General features: G+C 35.1%; 1 protein-coding gene across 1 annotated transcript in view; it reads right to left on the bottom strand.

Annotated features, from left to right (window-relative positions):
- Positions 1-15,000, bottom strand: part of adgrb2 (adhesion G protein-coupled receptor B2) — a 771,897-nt gene that overhangs the window by 754,926 nt on the left and 1,971 nt on the right. The gene's annotated exons all lie outside the window — the stretch shown is intronic.

Here is a 15,000-nt window from a genome sequence, read left to right as displayed (position 1 = left end):
TATGTTATAATATAAAGAAATAATTCTGAGAAAACGTTAAAATCTTTAGATTGTACAATGTTAATGAGATAATTGAAATAATATTTTAAATAAAATATGTTAGAATCTAAATCAATATTGTACAATCATTATAGACTATAAATACATATTAAAAAAAAAAAGTTAGAATTTGAAGAATGATTGCACATTAAATATGTTAAAATTTAAAATAAATACATTTCAGAATCAGAATCAGAAATACTTTATTAATCCCGGAGGGGAAATTAAAAATTAAAATATGTTAGAATATGAAGAAATAATTTAGAGAAAACGTTAGAATCTGTAGATGTACAATGTTAATTAGATTATTCAAATATTTAAAATAAATATGCTATAATTTAAATAAATATTGTACAATCATTATAATAGAATATAAATGCATATTTAAGATAAAATGTTGGAATCTAAACAATTGTTACACTTTAAATATGTTAGAATTAAAAACATATATATTTTACAATAAATATGTTAGAATATAAATATATATTGTACTTTGTTAGAATCTGAAAAAATCTTATACATTAAATATATTTGAATTCAAAAATAAATATTCTACTCTAAATATGTTAGAATACAAAGAAATCATTTAGAGAAAATTTTAACATCTATATATCGTATATATATTTAAAAAAATACATTGTGCATTAATTAATAGAATCTAAATAAATAATTGAAATGAAATGTTAGAATGTAAAGAATTGTTGTACATTAAATACTTTAGAATTTAAAGAAATATTTTACATTAAATGTTAGAATATAAATAAATATTGTACCTTTTGTTAGTCAAAAAAAATCTTGTATATTAAATAATTGAATTTAAATAAATAATTACCATAAATATGTTGGAATATAAATACATTTATAGAAAATACAGTAATTAAGAAATTTCAATAAATATTTTAAATACAATATGTTAAAAACTAAATCAATATTGAACAGTAATGAAAACATTTAAATAAACATTTTAAATACAATATGTTAAAAACTAAATAAATTTTGTTCACTAATGAAGAAATTTAAATACATATTTCAAATAAAATATAACAAAATAATAAATATTGAACAATAATGAAGACATTTTAATAAATATTTAAAATAAAATATAATAACATCTAAATAAATATTGGACAATAATGAAGAAATTTAAATAAATATTTTAAATACAATGTTAAAATATAAATAAATATTGTACAATAATAAAGACATTTAAATAAATAATTCAAATAAAATATGATAAAATCGAAACACCGGAGGATAATGAAGAAATAAAAAGTGAATAAAATATTATAATAAGATATGTTAAAATCTAAATAAATATTGCACAATAATGAATACATTTAAATACATATTTTAAATAAAATATGTTAAAATCTAAATAAATATTGTACAATAATGAATACATTCAAATACATATTTTAAATAAACCAATAAAGAAATGCAAATAAATATGTCAAATAAAATATGATAAAATCTAAATAAATATTGGACAACAATGAATGAATCTAAATACATATAAAACAAAGTTACAATCTAAATAAATATTGTACAATAATGAAGACATTTAAATAAATATTTTAAAGAAAATATGTTAAAATCTATAAAAATTTTGTACAATAATGTAGAAAAGTAAATACCGGTACATAATTTAAATAAAATGTTAAAATCTAAATAAATATTGGACGATAATGAAATCCAAATAAATATTTAAAACACAATCTAAATATGGTACAATAATTATATCAGAATCAAAATACATTTTATATTTAAGATGTTGCAATTTAAAGAAATATTGTACATAAAATTCTTACAATATTGTTGTCGTCTGAGGTTTGTTTTTATTGTTCATACATGATTATTCATAGTAAATACAAATGTTCACATAACTTGTACAATATTAATACTACATTAATGTCAGATGAATACAGTAAACTTTCGTTTATCGCTGTTCCGGGTGTGGAAAGTAGTTAGTATGAAATATTAATGGCATATTTGAGTAGCTACAGTGTAAAAAAAAACATGTTTTATCATTAGCAAAACCCTCAAGACATTTTTATTCATATCAGAGAGCAAAATGGCTGCCATACCAACTGTACACAGACTTGGCTTGAAGAATATAACCTCGTCCTTTTGAGAAGAAACACAAATGGATGCGAGAATGAAAAGAGGATGCAGAAATGTGAGGAGTGCATCATTCCGTGAAAGCGCCAACTGTGGTGGGCACTGTCGAGGGGGCTCTTGATCTGGTTTTGGATGGTGTCCCTGCTGAGGATCAGCGTGTCCGCGCCACCGCCAAAAGGCTCGGCATGAAGAGGCTCATCCCCGACCGCTTCCACGGCTGCCACTCATACCTTTACTTTGAAATTCTCCCACCAACGTATTCCCAGCCCCTTGGCGCGGCCGTCCGCGACCCGAGGGTCCCTGGTTCAATCCCCACCTAGTACCAACCTCGTCATGTCCGTTGTGTCCTGAGCAAGACACTTCACCCTTGCTCCTGATGGGTGCTGGTTAGCGCCTTGCATGGCAGCTCCCTCCATCAGTGTGTGAATGTGTGTGTGAATGGGTAAATGTGGAAGTAGTGTCAAAGCGCTTTGAGTACCTTGAAGGTAGAAAAGCGCTATACAAGTACAACCCATTTATCATTTATTATCATTCCTGCTCCTTCCTGATTTGATACGTTTTAGCCTAATAATCATGAGTTTTGTTACTTGGGACCATCAAGTTAAATGCGTTTGAGGTGTATGGCTGCAAAATAATCAAAAAACAAAAGAGTTAGCACACTAATGTTAGCATGCTATCATACCGACATTAAAATGCTAACAGTTAGCATGTGCCAAGTACCAAGTTATATGAGCCTGAGGAATCTGGCTACAAAAATTGGCAAAATAATTAACACAGTAATGTCAACAAATTATAATTAAAAATTATTTAAAAAAAAAAAGTTAGCTCACTAATGTTAGCATGCTATCATACCGACATTAAAAAAGCTAACAGTTAGCATGTGCCAAGTACCAAGTTGTATGAGCCTGAGGAATCTGGCTACAAAAATAAAGCTAAATAATTAACACAGTAATGTCAACAAATTAAAATTAAAAATTATAAAAAATAAAAAATAAACAGTTAGCACACTAATGTTAGCATGCTATCATACTAACATTAAAATGCTAACAGTTAGCATGTGCCAAGTACCAAGTTATATGAGGCTGAGGAATCTGGCTACAAAATTGGCTAAATAATTAACACAGTAATGTCAACAAATTAAAATTAAAAATTATAAAAAATAAAAAATAAACAGTTAGCACACTAATGTTAGCATGCTATCATACTAACATTAAAATGCTAACAGTTAGCATGTGCCAAGTACCAAGTTATATGAGGCTGAGGAATCTGGCTACAAAATTGGCTAAATAATTAACACAGTAATGTCAACAAATTAAAATTAAAAATTATAAAAGAAAAAAAAAATTAGCACATTAATGTTAACATGCTATCATACTAACATTGAAATGCTAGCAGTTAGCATGTGCCAATTACCAAGTTATATGAGCCTGACAAATTTGGCTGCAGAATTGGTTAAAAAACAAGCTAATGCTAACGTGCTAGCATGCTATCATTAGGATTTAACAGTTAGCATGTGTCAAGCGTCAAGGTAGATGCGTTTGAGGTGTATGGCTGCAAAATTATCAAAAAACAAAAGAGTTAGCACACTAATGTTAGCCTGCTATCATAAATGATAATAAATGAATGGGTTGTACTTGTATAGCGCTTTTCTACCTTCAAGGTACTCAAAGCGCTTTGACACTACTTCCACATTTACCCATTCACACACACATTCACACACTGATGGAGGGAGCTGCCATGCAAGGCGCTAACCAGCACCCATCAGGAGCAAGGGTGAAGTGTCTTGCTCAGGACACAACGGACATGACGAGGTTGGTACTAGGTGGGGATTGAACCAGGGACCCTCGGGTCGCGCACGGCCATTCTTCCACTGCGCCACGCCGTCCCTAATCATACTAACATTAAAATGCTAACAGTTAGCATGTGCCAAGTACCAAGTTATATGAGCCTGAGGAATTTTGCTGCAAAATTGGCTAAAAAAGGAAGCACACTAATGTTAGTGTACTAGCATGCTATCATTTAGGATTTAACAGTTAGCATGTGTCAAGCATCAAGGTAGATGCTTGTGAGCTATATAGCTGCAAAATTATAAAAAAAGAGTTAGCACACCAATTGTAGTGTGCTAGCATGCTATTGTTAGGATTTAACAGTTAGCATTTGTCAAGTATCAAGTTAGATGCGTTTGAGGTATATAGCTGCAAAATTATCAAAAAAACAAAAGTTAGCACACTAATGTTAGCATGCTATCATACCGACATTAAAAAGCTAACAGTTAGCATGTGCCAAAAAACAAGTTATATGAGCCTGAGGAATCTGGCTACAAAATTGGCTAAATAATTAACACAGTAATGTCAACATGCTAAAATTAAAATTAAAAATTATGTAAAAAAAAAGAAGTTAGCACACTAATGTTAGCATGCTAACATACTAACATGCTAACAGTTAGCATGTGCCAATTACCAAGTAATATGAGCCTGACAAATTTGGCTGCAGAATTGGCTAAAAAAGCAAGCTATTGCTAGTGTGCTAGCATGCTATCGTTAGGATTTAACAGTTAGCATGTGTCAAAGTATCAAGTTAGATGCGTTTGAGGTGTATGGCTGCAAAATTATCAAAAAACAAAACAGTTAGCACACTAATGTTAGCATGCTACCATACTAACATTAAAATGCTAACAGTTAGCATGTGCCAAGTACCAAGTTATATGAGCCTGAGGAATCTGGCTGCAAAATTGGCTAAAAAAGTAGGCACACTAATGTTAGCAGGCTAGCATGCTATCATTTAGGATTTAACAGTTAGCATGTGTCAAGCATCAAGGTAGATGCTTGTGAGGTATATAGCTGCAAAATTATAAAAAAAAAAAGAGTTAGCACATAGTGTGCTAGCATGCTATCGTTAGGATTTAACAGTTAGCATGTGTCAAGTATCAAGTTAGATGCGTTTGAGGTGTGTGGCTGCAAAATTATCAAAAAACAAAAGTTAGCACACTAATGTTTGCATGCTATCATACCGACATTAAAAAGCTAATAGTTAGCATGTGCCAAAAAACAAGTTATATGAGCCTGAGGAATCTGGCTACAAAATTGGCTAAATAATTAACACAGTAATGTCAACATGCTAAAATTAAAATTAAAAATTATATAAAAAAAAGAGTTAGCACACTAATGTTAGCATGCTACCATACTAACATGCTAACAGTTAGCATGTGCCAATTACCAAGTAATATGAGCCTGACAAATTTGTCTGCAGAATTGGCTAAAAAAGCAAGCTATTGCTAGCGTGCTAGCATGCTATCGTTAGGATTTAACAGTTAGCATGTGTCAAAGTATCAAGTTAGATGCGTTTGAGGTGTATGGCTGCAAAATTATCAAAAAACAAAACAGTTAGCACACTAATGTTAGCATGCTACCATACTAACATTAAAATGCTAACAGTTAGCATGTGCCAAGTACCAAGTTATATGAGCCTGAGGAATCTGGCTGCAAAATTGGCTAAAAAAGTAGGCACACTAATGTTAGCAGGCTAGCATGCTATCATTTAGGATTTAACAGTTAGCATGTGTCAAGCATCAAGGTAGATGCTTGTGAGGTATATAGCTGCAAAATTATAAAAAAAAAAAGAGTTAGCACATAGTGTGCTAGCATGCTATCGTTAGGATTTAACAGTTAGCATGTGTCAAGTATCAAGTTAGATGCGTTTGAGGTGTGTGGCTGCAAAATTATCAAAAAACAAAAGTTAACACACTAATGTTTGCATGCTATCATACCGACATTAAAAAGCTAATAGTTAGCATGTGCCAAAAAACAAGTTATATGAGCCTGAGGAATCTGGCTACAAAATTGGCTAAATAATTAACACAGTAATGTCAACATGCTAAAATTAAAATTAAAAATTATATAAAAAAAAGAGTTAGCACACTAATGTTAGCATGCTACCATACTAACATGCTAACAGTTAGCATGTGCCAATTACCAAGTAATATGAGCCTGACAAATTTGTCTGCAGAATTGGCTAAAAAAGCAAGCTATTGCTAGCGTGCTAGCATGCTATCGTTAGGATTTAACAGTTAGCATGTGTCAAAGTATCAAGTTAGATGCGTTTGAGGTGTATGGCTGCAAAATTATCAAAAAACAAAACAGTTAGCACACTAATGTTAGCATGCTACCATACTAACATTAAAATGCTAACAGTTAGCATGTGCCAAGTACCAAGTTATATGAGCCTGAGGAATCTGGCTGCAAAATTGGCTAAAAAAGTAGGCACACTAATGTTAGCAGGCTAGCATGCTATCATTTAGGATTTAACAGTTAGCATGTGTCAAGCATCAAGGTAGATGCTTGTGAGGTATATAGCTGCAAAATTATAAAAAAAAAAAGAGTTAGCACATAGTGTGCTAGCATGCTATCGTTAGGATTTAACAGTTAGCATGTGTCAAGTATCAAGTTAGATGCGTTTGAGGTGTGTGGCTGCAAAATTATCAAAAAACAAAAGTTAGCACACTAATGTTTGCATGCTATCATACCGACATTAAAAAGCTAATAGTTAGCATGTGCCAAAAAACAAGTTATATGAGCCTGAGGAATCTGGCTACAAAATTGGCTAAATAATTAACACAGTAATGTCAACATGCTAAAATTAAAATTAAAAATTATATAAAAAAAAGAGTTAGCACACTAATGTTAGCATGCTAACATACTAACATGCTAACAGTTAGCATGTGCCAATTACCAAGTAATATGAGCCTGACAAATTTGTCTGCAGAATTGGCTAAAAAAGCAAGCTATTGCTAGCGTGCTAGCATGCTATCGTTAGGATTTAACAGTTAGCATGTGTCAAAGTATCAAGTTAGATGCGTTTGAGGTGTATGGCTGCAAAATTATCAAAAAACAAAACAGTTAGCACACTAATGTTAGCATGCTACCATACTAACATTAAAATGCTAACAGTTAGCATGTGCCAAGTACCAAGTTATATGAGCCTGAGGAAATTGGCTACAACATTGGCTAAATAATTAACACAGTAATGTCAACATGCTAAAATTAAAATTAAAAATTATATAAAAAAAGAGTTAGCACACTAATGTTAGCATGCTAACATACTAACATTAACATGCTAACAGTTAGCATGTGCCAATTACCAAGTTATATGAGCCTGACAAATTTGGCTGCAGAATTGGCTAAAAAAGCAAGCAAATGCTAGCGTGCTAGCATGCTATCGTTAGGATTTAACAGTTAGCATGTGTCAAGCGTCAAGTTAGATGCGTTTGAAGTGTATGGCTGCAAAATTATCAAAAAACAAAAGAGTTAGCACATTAATGTTAGCATGCTACCATACTAACATTAAAATGCTAACAGTTAGCATGTGCCAAGTACCAAGTTATATGAGCCTGAGGAATTTGGCTGCAAAATTGGCTAAAAAAGTAGGCACACTAATGTTAGCAGGCTAGCATGCTATCATTTAGGATTTAACAGTTAGCATGTGTCAAGCATCAAGGTAGATGCTTGTGAGGTATATAGCTGCAAAATTATTAAAAAAAAGAGTTAGCACATAGTGTGCTAGCATGCTATCGTTAGGATTTAACAGTTAGCATGTGTCAAGTATCAAGTTAGATGCGTTTGAGGTATATAGCTGCAAAATTATCAAAAAACAAAAGTTAGCACACTACTGTTAGCATGCTATCATACCGACATTAAAAAGCTAACAGTTAGCATGTGCCAAAAAACAAGTTATATGAGCCTGAGGAATCTGGCTACAAAATTGGCTAAATTATTAACACAGTAATGTCAACATGCTAAAATTAAAATTAAACCGCTTCACGGTGGCAGAGGGGTTAGTGCATCTGCCTCACAATACGAAGGTCCTGAGTAGTCTTGGGTTCAATCCCGGGCTCGGGATCTTTCTGTGTGGAGTTTGCATGTCCTCCCCGTGACTGCGTGGGTTCCCTCCGGGTACTCCGGCTTCCTCCCACCTCCAAAGACATGCACCTGGGGATAAGTTGATTGGCAACACTAAATTGGCCCTAGTGTGTGGATGTGAGTGTGAATGTTGTCTGTCTATCTGTGTTGGCCCTGCGATGAGGTGGCGACTTGTCCAGGGTGTACCCCGCCTTCCGCCCGATTGTAGCTGAGATAGGCTCCAGCGCCCCCCGCGACCCCAAAAAGGGAATAAGCGGTAGAAAATGGATGGATGGATAAAAAAAAGAGTTAGCACACTAATGTTAGCATGCTAACATACTAACATGCTAACAGCTAGCATGTGCCAATTACCAAGTTATATGAGCCTGACAAATTTGGCTGCAGAATTGGCTAAAAAAGCAAGCTAATGCTAGCGCGCAGTTAGCATGTGTCAAAGTATCAAGTTAGATGCGTTTGAGGTGTATTGCTGCAAAATTATCAAAAAACAAAAGAGTTAGCACACTAATGTTAGCATGCTACCATACTAACATTAAAATGCTAACAGTTAGCATGTGCCAAGTACCAAGTTATATGGGCCTGAGGAATTTTGCTGCAAAATTGGCTAAAAAAGTAAGCACACTAATGGTAGTGTGCTAGCATGCTATCATTAGGATTTAACAGTTAGCATGTGTCAAGTATCAAGTTAGATGCGTTTGAGGTGTATGGCTGCAAAATTATCGAAAAACAAAAGTAAGCACACTAATGTTAGCATGCTATCATACCGACATTAAAAAGGTAACAGTTAGCATGTGCCAGGTACCAAGTTATATGAGCCTGAGGAATCTGGCTGCAGAATTGGCTAAAAAAGTAAGCACAGCAATGCTAGCGTGCTAACATGCTATCATGAGGATTTAGGTATATAGCTGCAAAATTATTAAAAAAAAAGAGTTAGCACACCAATGTTAGTGTGCTAGCATGCTATCGTTAGGATTTAACAGTTAGCATGTGTCAAGTATCAAGTTAGATGCGTTTGAGGTTTATGGCTGCAAAATTATCGAAAAAAAAAAAGTTAGCACGCTAATGTTAGCATGCTATCATACCGACATTAAAAAGCTAACAGTTAGCATGCACCAAGTACCAAGTTACATGAGCCTGAGGAATTTGGCTGCAAAATTGGCTAAAAAAGTAAGCACAGTAATGCTAGCGTGCTAACATGCTATCGTTAGGATTTAACAGTTAGCATGTGTCAAAGTATCAAGTTAGATGCGTTTGAGGTGTATGGCTGGAAAATTATAAAAAAAAAAAAAAAGAGTTAGCACTCTAATGTTAACGTGCTAGCATGCTATCGTTAGGATTTAACAGTTAGCATGTGTCAAGTACCAAGTTATTTGAGCCTGAGGAATTTTTTCCAAATCAGAACCTTTCTAACTTCATACTATTTTTAACATGATTAACTGTTCAATTCCTTTCAGATATCAACGATACATTGGTAAATATTTGGCCCTGTTTGTCGCGGTTCACCCGACACGACACGTGACGAATTTCCTCTTTGATATCTTAAAATGTGCTTCGTGGCGATTCCGATTTTGGCCCTCTCCATCATTTTCAGCAGACTGCATTGCAAAATGATTAATCCCCCCCATCTCTCTTCCCCTCACGCAACTTATGTCTTTGTTCACTTCAAAAGGGGACTGTGAGGATATTTCATCGACATTCAACACACGTCCTTGATCGCATTTATTGGGTGTAGAGGTTGCTCCACATTTATCACCCACTTTGTGAGCGTGTCTGCAAAACGGTTTTAGCGCGAGGACGCAAATGAAGGCAGCGCTTGACGTAAAGAAATTCGAAAAGTCGTCTAACGACACAAATTGTGTTTTCTTAGCCCTTACGGAGGCGATAAAGGTTGGCTTGCACGCTCCTGGAGGTTTTTCTGCACACCGCCCGGGCTTGTGGTGGCGGATCTTGTTCCAGGCACTGTCGTAAAAAAGAATTGCATCACCACCTAATAGAGTCAGTGGTCACAACATTAGGTACACCTGCCCACTCTCGGGTTGACGCGGAGTTGTGTTAAATAAATCATTTCAGTCACATGGTGGTGTTGATACGTAATATTACGTTTCTGCAAACCAGATCGTAAAAGTTGTCACGTTGTGTAAATGGTAAATAAAAACAGAATACAATGATTTGCAAATCCTTTTCAACTTATATTCAATTGAATAGACTGCAAAGACAAGATATTTAAAGTTCACACTGGTACACTTTGTTTTGCAAATATGAGCTCATTTGGAATTGCAACATGTTTCAAAAAAAGCTGGCACAAGTGGCAAAAAAGACTGAGAAAGTTGAGGGAATGCTCATCAAACACTTATTTGGAACATCCCACAGGTGAACAGGCTAATTGGGAACAGGTGGGTGCCATGATTGGGTATAAAAGCAGCTCCCCGTGAAATGCTCAGTCATTCACAAACAAGGACGGGGCGAGGGTCACCACTTTGTCAACAAAAGCGTGAGCAAATCGTTTAAGAACAACATTTCTGAACGAGCTATTGCAAGGAATTTTGGGATTTCACCATCTACGGTCCGTAATATCATGAAATGGTTCAGAGAATCTGGAGAAATCACTGCACGTATGCACGTAACCAACATTGAATACCTGTGACCTTCTATCCCTGCATCCAAACCAACATCAATGTGTAAAGGATATCCCCACATGGGCTCAGGAACACTTCAGAAAACTACAGTTGGTCCCTACATCTGTAAGTGCAAGTTAAAACTATTATATGCAAAGCCAAAGCCATTTATGAACAACACCCAGAAACGCCGCCGGCTTCGCTGGGCCCGAGCTCATCTAAGATGGACTGATGCAAAGTGGAAAAGTGTTCCGTGGTCTGACGAGTCCACATTTCAAATAGTTTTTGGAAGCTGTGGACGTTGTGTCGTCCGGAACAAAGAAGAAAAGAACCATCCGGACTGTTATAGCCAGCATCTGTGATGGTATGGGGGTGTATTAGTGCCCAAGACATGGGTAACTTACACATCTGTGAAGGCGCCATTAATGCTGAAAGGTACATACAGGTTTTGGAGAAGGCAACGTTAACATGGACGCCCCTGCTTATTTCAGCAAGACAATGCCAAGCCACGTGTTATAACAGCGTGGCTTTACATAGTAAAAGAGTGTGGGTACTAGACTGGCCTGCCTGTAGCCCATTGGAAAATATGTGGCGCATTATGAAGCCTAAAATACCACAACGGAGACCCCCGGACTGTTGAACAACTTAAGCTGTACATCAAGCAAGAATGGGAAAGAATTCCCCCTACAAAGCTTCAAATACAAGTTGAAAATAACAGCGTGAAGACGGAAGAGGGAGAACCGACGCACTTTAGCTTCGAAATGAACAATAAAGGTGGATATACTGCATCCACGAGCAGTGATTTAAAACCACAGCGTGCTTGTGGCTAACGTGCATTCACAGTGTTTTAGCGACTTCACAATTGTTCAATAGGCTCTTACCCGCTTCACTACACACTGTGGGAGGACACAACAGCTAACTGCAAGCCAGCGCGACTCACTGTAAACAATCGGGTGGATCCATACAGATATCGACTTTAACGATACCGAGTACAAGAGCGGTGTATAGTCGATACTGCAATGATTACGTAGATATTTTTTGTTATTAAATAGGAGCCTCTGTCACCGGTTTGCTTTGTCTCGTCCAATGTTTCCGTCCAACATTTGTCCACCAAGTACCACCATAATGACTGACTTCAAATACAGTAGCGTAGTAGACCTAAGTATTCATTTAAAAACAAGGCAAATGTTTTATTTACCAATTATATTTCATAGCAGTTTAATCAGTAACACTGTGTTTGAATATGTTAGTGATTCTTTACTCACTGGTCTAGCATGTTATCTAATACAATAACTATTATTTGATTGCAATAAGAAAAATATGTTGAAAAGCACGGCAGCACATTTTGGTACCAAAAATATTGGCAGAGAGACAACATCCATCCATGCATCCATTTTCTACCGCTTATTCCCTTCGGGGTCGCGGAGGGCGCTGGAGCCTATCTCAGCTACAATCGGGCGGAAGGCGGCGTACACCCTGGACAAGTCGCCACCTCATCGCAGCCAATAACGACATTTTCATTTTATTTTGAAAAGCAAGGCAGTACATTTTGGTACCAAAATATTGGCATGGGGACAACAACCCTCGTTTGTCAAATCAAATTGTGGAAAAAAAAAAAAAACAGGAAGTATTTGAATGACACTGGAGGTGAGAATGCCCATATAAGTACGTCCGTCCATCTGTGATGTCACCAAGGGCCCACTGTTCAAAAACATCTACTGTATCCGATGATGTAACAACATTCACACGTCGGAAAAGAGGAAAAACATCGTAAGTCCTCAATGATAGACTTAGACAAACTTTAAGGGAAATTGTTCCACACAGTAGCTCAGTTACAAAGGATGGAAAGGGTAAGGATGGAAAGGATAATGCAGGTATAAAGTAGACTATAAATGTACCGTAGTAGCAATATAAAATATATGTAATATTTGCTAGAGATGTCCGATAATATCTGTGATATTATCGGCCGATAAATGCTTTAAAATGTAATATCGGAAATTATCGGTATCGTTTTTTTTAATTATCTGTATCGGTTTTTTTTTTTAAATTAAATCAACATAAAAAGGACAAGTCGCCACCTCATCGCAGCCAATAGTGACATTTTCATTTTATTTTGAAAAGCATGGCAGTACATTTTGGTACCAAAATATTGGTATGGGGACAACAACCCTCGTTTGTCAAATCAAATTGTGGAAAAAAACCAAAACAGGAAGTATTTGAATGACACTGGAGGTGAGAATGCCCATATAAGTACGTCCGTCCATCTGTGATGTCACAAAGGGCCCACTGTTCAAAAACATCTACTGTATCCGATGATGTAACAACATTCACACGTCGGAAAAGGGGAAAAACATCGTAAGTCCTCAATAATAGACTTAGACAAACTTTAAGGGAAATTGCTCCACACAGTAGCTCAGTTACAAAGGATGGAAAGGGTAAGGATGGAAAGGATAATGCAAGTATAAAGTAGACTATAAATGTACCGTAGTAGCAATATAAAATATATGTAATATTTACTAGAGATATTATCGGCCGATAAATGCTTTAAAATGTAATATCGGAAATTACCGGTATCGTTTTTTTATTATCTGTATCGGTTTTTTTTGGTTTTGGTTTTTTTAATTAAATCAACATAAAAAGGACAAGTCGCCACCTCATCCCAGCCAATAGTGACATTTTTATTTTATTTTGAAAAGCATGGCAGTACATTTTGGTACCAAAATATTGGCATGGGGACAACAACCCTCGTTTGTCAAATCAAATTGTGGAAAAAAAAACAAAACAGGAAGTATTTGAATGACACTGGAGGTGAGAATGCCCATATAAGTACGTCCGTCAATCTGTGATGTCACAAAGGGCCCACTGTTCAAAAACATCTACTGTATCCGATGATGTAACAACATTCACACGTCGGAAAAGGGGAAAAACATCGTAAGTCCTCAATGATAGACTTAGACAAACTTTAAGGGAAATTGCTCCACACAGTAGCTCAGTTACAAAGGATGGAAAGGGTAAGGATGGAAAGGATAATGCAGGTATAAAGTAGACTATAAATGTACCGTAGTAGCAATATAAATTATATGTAATATTTACTAGAGATGTCCGATAATATCTGCGATATTATCGGCCGATAAATGCTTTAAAATGTAATATCGGAAATTATCGGTATCGTTTTTTTTATTATCTGTATCGTTTTGTTTTTGTTTTTGTTTTTTTAAATTAAATCAACATAAAAAGGACAAGTCGCCACCTCATCGCAGCCAATAGTGACATTTTCATTTTATTTTGAAAAGCATGGCAGTACATTTTGGTACCAAAATATTGGCATGGGGACAACAACCCTCGTTTGTCAAATCAAATTGTGGAAAAAAACCAAAACAGGAAGCATTTGAATGACACTGGAGGTGAGAATGCCCATATAAGTACGTCCGTCCATCTGTGATGTCACAAAGGGCCCACTGTTCAAAAACATCTACTGTATCCGATGATATAACAACATTCACACGTCGGAAAAGGGGAAAAACATCGTAAGTCCTCAATAATAGACTTAGACAAACTTTAAGGGAAATTGCTCCACACAGTAGCTCAGTTACAAAGGATGGAAAGGGTAAGGATGGAAAGGATAATGCAGGTATAAAGTAGACTATAAATGTACCGTAGTAGCAATATGAAATATATGTAATATTTACTAGAGATGTCCGATAATATCTGCGATATTATCGGCCGATAAATGCTTTAAAATGTAATATCGGAAATTATCGGTATCGGTTTTTTTATTATCTGTATCATTTTTTTTTTGTTTTAAAAAAAAAATTAAATCAACATAAAAAACACAAGATACACTTACAATTAGTGCACCAACCCAAAAAACCTCCCTCCCCCATTCACACAAAAGGGTTGTTTCTTTCTGTTATTGATATTGTGGTTCCTACATTATATATCAATATATATCAATACAGTCTGCAAGGGATACAGTCCATAAGCGTCCTGCTGGTCCACTAATAGTACTAACCTTTAACAGTTAATTTGAATCATTTTCATTAATTACTAGTTTCCATGTAACTGTTTTACTTTATTTTTTATTCAAGAAAATGTTTTTTAATTTTAATTAATATTAATTTTAATATTTAATTTATTTATCTTATTTTTATTTTTATTTTTTTATTTTAAATGGACCATACCTGGTTGTCCAAATTAGGCATAATAATGTGTTAATTCCACGACTGTATATATCGGTATCGGTTGGTATCGGTAATTAAAGAGTTGGACAATATCGTAATATCGGATATCGGCAAAAAGCCATTATCGGACATCCC

Source organism: Nerophis lumbriciformis, linkage group LG21, assembly GCF_033978685.3.
Source record: "Nerophis lumbriciformis linkage group LG21, RoL_Nlum_v2.1, whole genome shotgun sequence".
Classification (NCBI taxonomy): domain Eukaryota; kingdom Metazoa; phylum Chordata; class Actinopteri; order Syngnathiformes; family Syngnathidae; genus Nerophis; species Nerophis lumbriciformis.
The sequence above is the reverse complement of the archived record's forward strand: the minus strand, read 5'-3'. Positions and strand labels throughout refer to the sequence as shown.